At 34.0% G+C, this 8,194-nt stretch overlaps 1 pseudogene; it reads right to left on the reverse strand.

Annotated features, from left to right (window-relative positions):
* Window positions 1-409: 409 nt before the first annotated feature.
* Window positions 410-7,916, reverse strand: LOC148953967 (uncharacterized; annotated as a pseudogene).
* Between the last annotated feature and the right edge of the window lie 278 nt (window positions 7,917-8,194).

An 8,194-nucleotide genomic window follows, 5' to 3' on the forward strand; every position in this document is an offset into this window, starting at 1 on the left:
CTCTCTCTCTCTCTCTCTCTCTCTCTCTCTCTTTTCTTACAAATTACTCTGCGATATGTGTAGCCAGCTAATAATTTTAAGTCCATTATTCAAGTTTGTCATTTACGACACTATATGTTTTGACACAGGTAGCTTTTTCCTGGGCTGGGTGAAAAGCTCAAGATCCGGCTCAAGATCGTGCTTGTTTTAAGTTTTATTGTTTTTCATTACTTCCAGTTGAATTTTTTTATTTAACTTGTTGCGGTATCTTTCAAATAATGCCAGCAAATCCCTCCCCCCTGTTATAAAATTTCCTAGAAATTTCCCTCACATACTTTTCTCCCCATAGAAAACACACTCCTTTGCAAAATCCCACCTCAAAATTTCGCAATTTTTTGCTTCTAATTAAGATTATTAGCCTTAATTAAGATTATTGTAACGCCACTGCTTTTGGCAACTGTTCGGATTTTGGCAACTGTTCCATATTTTGCAAATGTTCAACAGTTTTGAAGTTGTACTTTTTTAGTATACAAAACTAGTTTTCTAAATCTAAATAAAATGTTTTGACTCGCGCATTTTTTCTAGTTTAAGTAGCATTACATTTATGTCAAAACCAGGGTTGCCACCAAGGCGTCCAATTTTTGATTTGGGAAATAAATGTCTATGTTCTACAAACCAATCGTGGTATTTGGCATTTTGTAATTTTGCCATACCAATTACATTATTATCTGAGAAATTATGAAATATATTATGAAGTTCAATGAGAATGGAAGATACTTGCAAATTGTGACTCACAAAAATCATTTTGTCCACAGAGGAGTAATGATACATATATTGCAAAGGTAGTATTTGAAAAATATCCAAAGTTATTTTTGGTTGATGAACTTTAACCTGATTGATTAGATCATCATGTACAGTGTCCAGTGTTTAAATGTCATAATCATAGTCTACAAGAGCTTTGTCGTCTGCTATTTTGAAAATTCGATGGATTGTGTCAATGCTGTTTATATCAGCAAATATGTGAAATTGTATTTTTGCCGAACTTTGAACCACAATCCACGAGATTATTTCAACTGCCCTGAAAAATAAATGCCAAAAGTTTATTTATGTCAACTTCAGACTCATTCTAGAAGTTTTATAGTTCTTTAAGTATTATTTTCATTTAAATAGAGAAAGGTCGTTTGTTGTCTGCAAGTCGAAATTAAAAATTTTAATTTGCTTTTAACTTTTCTTGGAAAATCTATTCAGTTTTTATTTGTTTATACATTTGTTGTAATAAAACTGAACTAGGCCCAAAATTTAAAATTACTGAGTTATTACAAATAGCTAAGATTAAAATTGATAACTGTAAATTCTTTTCCAGTATTTAATAAGCACCGTAGATTTTATTTATTTTCCTTATTCTATATAATACTTAATATTCAGTTTTTAAGGCCTGTTGTGTTTTTTTAATCAATCATTGCAATGTTTGATTTGCTTAATAGTTTTCGTGGCATTTTTTTTACTTATCTTTAATGCTTCTCGATTTAGAGGAAATAAATAAATTTATTGCTCTGAAAAAGGTCTGCATTGCTGGCAGTGCAAAAATAAGAGAATAGATTAAACATTTAAAAAATTCATTATAAAACAAATATAGTAATGAACACTAAATCAAGCAGGCCTTGGAAGCACTTAGAGAAACACAAAATTAGTATTTTCTGCAACAACTGGAGCTATTTTCTCCTGAGCCAAATCCAATACAAACGAAGTAACTAAAGGTTTTATATATATTAATTAAAAAGAACTTTCCGAAAAATGTGTTTTCAAAGAAAAGTAAAGGCCATTTTAAACTTAAGCTCAGCAGATACAAATAGATTTTAAAATAAAAACTCAAAACGACCAGGAGTTAATATTAAAGAATAAATGAAACCCAAAACGAACAGAAATTAAATAAACAATCATAGCAAAAACACACAACAAGTAATAATATAAATGAATAAGTAAATCTTAAAGCGAGTAACACTTAGATTGATTATGAAAATCAAGCTTAAACGAAAAAAAAAGTTTCCTATTGAAGTATAAATGAAACTTAAAATGAACAGAAATTAAATAAACAATCAATGCAAACAAACCTACAATAGATTTATTAATGTAAATTAATAAATAAATCTTAAAACGAGTGAAACATAAACTGAATATGCAAATCAAGCTTGAAACGAACAAAAATCACTACAAACAAGAGTTTGGGTATGATCTTCTTCTCTCACTGTAAAAGTCTAAAACCTACTGGGTCATTGGCGCTTTACTGAAAACTATGTGCGTCTTGAACAGTCTTGGAAAGTATAAACAACATCAAATTGAATATTTGATGTATAATGATATAATTGTTGAAAGATCCATCAGTTGAAGAATTTATTTAACTGTAATTTTTTTTATTTTCAATGCTTTAAGAACTGGAAAAGAAAATATTTGTAATATAATTCATTTTCAGTTAAGCGCCAATGACGCAGTAGGCTTTTGGTTTTTATTTACAGTTAGGAAAGGAGGCAGTATCCAAATACTTGTTTGTAGTGACTCTATATTTGTCTTGAACAACTTTAAAAAGAGCTAATAAATTAAACTGAATATTTGATGTATAATGATATTAATTGAAACAATAAAAAAATAGTCAGACAATGCAAATTAACTTTTTTTTCAAACAGCGATGATGAAGACAAACATATTATATTAGTATCAGGTGATGGAATTTCCGACGATGAATCTATTTCCTCTGGAGAATATAGTAGTAATGATTCTTCAGTTTTAGAGAGTGATGATAAAGGCCAACAGCTTCCAACTGGAATGAAATAGAGGAATAGTTGCATTATACTCGTATTTCTTAGTTTTGGACGTGATTGTCTCTTACTAGGTTGCTAGCCACCGCTGTAACCCGGATTATCTGATTTCAGTTTTAGGAGTTATGGACTATTTCTCATTTCTTACTATGGGATGTGATCGTCTCTTACTAGGCTGCTAGCGACCAAAGCAACCCAGATTACAAACTGTACCTTCTTTGAAGTAGTAAGAGACGAACCTCAAAGAATCAGACAGCTAACTAAGTCCAATGTATGCAATGGTTAGTTCATCTAGTACTCGTCTTATAATATAAAATTACTTGTGAAAAATTACAATAAATAATTTTCTTCCGGATTATTATCAAACACTTCGGGTTAAAGTCACGTATCAAGTATCAAAAAACTAACAAATATTAAACTAATTTTAAAAATTTCAGGCATTTTTCCAGTTTAAATTACAAGATTAGAATTATTGATCAGATACCATAAATAATTTTACAATTTATAACTTTATGGATTCTGAACTAAAACTAAAATAAAACAAAAATCGATTTTTTAATTATTATGTAACGTCACTCATTACGTTATATATGGTTATTAGTACACAAAAAGCTGTTTGAAAAAATTACAAACAGGAAAATCCTCGGTGTGGCATCGATCCTTTATGTATTGTAAAAATGGTTGGGATTACTGTAGAATGTACTTGGCAAGCCATGTGTTAACTCTTTTAGATATTGTCTGCAAGAACACAGACCAAATTTATTTGGAATTCGGGCTAGACTCACTCTACCCCTCGGTAATGTCTCACTACAGTTTACCCTGTGGCAATTACAAATGGCTTGTAAATCCTTGTGCCCTAAATTTTCCTGACATTCAAACTGTAGAAGAAAGTGGTCCCCAAGGATGTTTTTTTTAAATAGATGGTCAGATACCAATCGAGCTCCACGACTCTGTCAAAGATTTTGTTTTTCATTTGTAAACAGACTGGTGACCAAGAACTCTTTGAGTCCATACAATCGGTCTTTGGTCGAGGATATGGGTATGCATTGGACACCCTCCAAGCAGAAAATAATTGCAGATTTTGACCCGAAACAGAAAATAGTTGTTTACTATGTGCTATTGCGGTGGATGGTGACCAATGGTTTCAGGGTTACAAAGATACACAGAGCCCTGCAATTCGATCAGAAACCCTACTTGAAAACGTTTATTGACACGTTTGTCAGTAAACACTCACAGGCAAAAAGTAAAGTTTAAATTGAAATGTATAAACTTATTTTAAATTTAGCTTTTGGGAAAATGTGTGAAATCGTATGAAACAGATCTTGTTTTGACGTTGTAACCTGCCCCCGAGAATGTGCTCGTATCATCGACGATCCTAACTCCACAACATTCCCGGTCATAGGGCCGAATATGGTTCTCCTACACAGAAAAAAGAAAAATGTTGTTCTGAATAAGAATATTGCGGGAGGGAGTTCAGTACTGGAAATTTCCAAAAAACTCATGTTGTCATTCTTTTACAATGTGTGTAAGGAACAATGGCCAAGGGAGGGAGAAGTTCAAGTGTGCTATGGAGACACTGATTCTCTTTTATTAAAAGTTAAACCCGAGAATTTATTGAAGGATTTGAAAAATGGCACCCACATCAGCTCACGGATGGATTACACGAATTAGAACGAGAGCATCTACCACGAGTTGGTGAAACGTCAGGCCCCCAATCAATTGTTAATGTTAAAATCTGAGACGGGAAGCGATTTAATATCCAATAGGGTGTTCCCCGGTCCAAAAGTATACTGTGCGGAAACACACGATAAGGATTTAAAACAAGCGTGCTAAGGGTTGCCTACACAATTTGTAAAAATAATTTCGACTTGAGTGTCTACAGACACTTTGTGGAGAGTAGTTTAGTGCCAAGAGCAAAAGTAATGGCAATTCGATCATTACAATTTAAAAATTATACTGTTAGAGTGGCAAAAATGCCATGTCTTGCATATCCGATAAGGTCTATGTTCATGAGGATGGTGTGAAGGTAGTCCCCCATGTACACTACCGTATTTCAGATCGAGCTGAATGTATGGACTATCGAAAAAAACTCGGTCTGGATAAATTAAATTAAATTCAAAAAATAGTACTACTTGATGGGTGGTTTTTTTTGGAGGACAACAATTTCCCATATAATCTACATTAAATTTTAGTTGTCATCGTCATCGCAATCATCATTTAACTTTTGCTGCTGCTGCTGCTATTGTCTACAGATTTTTTTCCCGCCACAGCGGGCTGAGCTTTCCGGCCCCGGAGGGGGGGGGGTCCCGACCCGGCCCGGGGGTGGGGGGGATTCTCATCTTTTAAATGTTGTAAATAGTGTTTTCTCATATTCTAAAAATGTATTCAATTGTGCTGCTGTTCTTGCTATTGCTGTATGCATTATTGAAAATACATGTTGTTTTTGTCATTGTTCTTGTTGTTGCCAATAAATGAAAAACATTAAATTATTCTTTTGCTATAAGTGTTGTACAAAAAGTGTTGCTAATAAAAGAAAAAAAATGTTTTTGTTGTTCTTGTTGCAGTTAAATATCCTACTAGGTAGATGCTGCTACTCCAGGGAAAACTACTATTATTTATTCATCAGACAAGTATGGTTTACAGTTATTTGTAGTCCAACTGCTGTGAACAGCAGTATGCATCAATTTAAAACACCATTCAGATCGTTTCTCTGTGGTCCGTCAATGTCGGGGAAAACGACACTTTTAGCCAAAATAATTAAAAATTTCAATAAAATGTTTTTGAAAACACCAACAAAAATGTACTATTGTTATAGCATTTGGTCTGAGCCCTATGACCAAAAAAAACCTAGTACCGCTGCTACATCTATGCCGTTACAATTCATGCGAGGACTTGACGTTTGTAATAGTATTGAGCAAACTCATGGCTGATTAGTGATGATTTAGCTGAATCCATTAAATAGTTCTCGCAGGAAATGCTACAACTGTTTACTGTTAGCTCTCATCATGAACACATTTCCATAACCCTAGTTCTACACAATCGGTTTCATCAGAGTAAGTGTATGAGGGCCCTTGCTTTGAACTGCACCGTCTATATTATCTACCGTTTTGTTCGTGATTCAAGTTCTCTAATAACTCTCAATAAACAAATATATCCAAGTGCCCCCTAATTTCTAATTTTAGCGTAGAGTCAGGCGACAAATAAGCCCTACGGGTGCATTTTGCTGGATCTTAATCAGAATACACCCGAGGATTTACGTGTAGTTACATATATTTTCGACAAAAAATTACTGCATATCTTCCGGTGAACAGTAGAAAGGGCTATTAGTTGACATCATGACACTGAAGAAACTACATGAAAATAGACACTTATTTTCTGTTCTAAGCACTTCAAAACCATTACTCAGGAAGGCCATACTCAAATATGGTGTTGACAAAGAATTTATTATCTAATATCTGAACTTTGTTTAAACTTAACTTAGGGCAGTGTACAGTTGCCAGAAGGTGTTAGACAACAGAGAAAGCAATTTTGCTCCACTGTAAGTGCCTTGGCTTGCAAAAACAAAGGAAAAGATTTTAAAAGAAAATGTCTCCTTCAAGCGGGCGTTAGCTTTTTTACACATTTACTGCTAATAATCGAAGGGCTTGTAAACAATTTTCTCTACATGGCTAAATACTACAAATTGACTCCAATAGAACTTGTGCTTTCACCAATTGAACGGTTAGAGGACGATCTAAGGAAATTGATTAATTATGTAAATATTGCCGATGATAAAAAGCTAGTTCTACTTCAAGATGCAATTCGTCGCAGTGACAAACATAGACCGTATTGTGAGAGACCCGCCGTCTCTGTCTCAGATCCCCAGCCCCCCAACAATGAAACATCTCCTCTAGATTTTTCAGCAACAACAACAGCACAAACAAATCAGAAAGAATTGAATTCAATAGTGACATCAATTGGAAACCTACTGCCACACACCTATCGGGAACAGATTAAAAGAGTATTAACATATCTCATGTTGGACAGTGTTGATGATCAACTCCAAGTCGATAGCACAGGGAAACGAATTATAATTCAGGGAAAAGTTATAATCTACTCGTTTTAATTTGTGATATGCTTACAAATCGTAAAGGACTTTCATCATTTGATAATAATCTATACAGCTTTTTAAATACACCGAACTTCCCCAAAAGTCTTATTGGCAACAAGCAAATTCTAAAGATATTAAAGGAATATAGTAGCGTGTCAGCCATCTAACAACGCCGCCATTTAAAAAAGAAGAAGACGAAGATTTTAAATCAATCTTGGAAAATACTAGCACTCCTAGTATTAGCAGCAGCAATGATTGATGATGGCTAGACAAAAGCGAAGACGTATTGATATCAATTCACCGTCACAAGCACCACCCTCCAGTGTGCAAAACGAGAGTGGGGATTACTCTCCGTGTTTGAGGTTAAAATAGACGAAGTTTTAAAACATGCCTGTAAAAATATTGGTGAAGTGAGACGTCTAAGTTTCCCCACAACACTTTTTAAATTTGCCTCTGATGTTGGTGGCAAAAGCAGCAGTAGTACTTTAAAAAAGTAAAAGAGTGTCATAGAAAATCAAATCAAATAGAACATGAACTGAGTTACACTCTTCGTCGAAATTGTAGGCTTCGTGGCAAACAATATCGAAAAACTAAACCCTTTTTCCCACTGCATATAATGCAAACAGATCTCTTAACTCTAGATGAGATTCAAAGACGTCACAATAAACCCTACAAATATATTCTACTTGCAATCAGTGTCTTTAGTCGCTATGCACATGCCATTCCATTGCGAACAAAGAGAGGTGTTGGAGTTGCTCAGGCTTTACAAATTATTCTTGAACAAGATTGCTATAGAAAACATCAAAGTGATCGCGGTAGCGAATGTGTTAATTTAAATGTGCAAAAGGTTCTATTGAAATATAATATAAGGCTCTACCATGGTGACAGTGTGATAGAGGCTACATTGGCTGAACGATTGATAAGAACGATTCGTCTATTAATTTCAAAATATTGTACACTGAAAAATATTGCTGCTTTCAGTCATGATTTAGACAACATCATGCAACTATCTTACCAACGACTACATCAACCATTGTCCTATGTTAGCCCTCAGGGAGTTTATTTCAGTGAAAATATAATTGACATTCTCCTTGAACAATATTCCAGTGAAAAAACAAAAAATATCAAGGAGAAATGCAATGTTGGCGATACTGTTCGAATTAATAGAGCCACCAATATTTTTGAAAAGGGGAATTATCTATGGGCTACTGAAATTTTTAAAGTTACAAGAATTTTAGGCATTGAAACCATAAAACTTCGCCTGTAGGACACCAGAGATGATACAGTTCTTGGCGGTTTTTATACTTTTAAA

The sequence above is a fragment of the Artemia sp. Qi Xiang Cuo genome, chromosome 3, assembly GCF_049724085.1.
Source record: "Artemia sp. Qi Xiang Cuo chromosome 3, ASM4972408v1, whole genome shotgun sequence".
Taxonomy (NCBI): Eukaryota; Metazoa; Arthropoda; class Branchiopoda; order Anostraca; family Artemiidae; genus Artemia; species Artemia sp. Qi Xiang Cuo.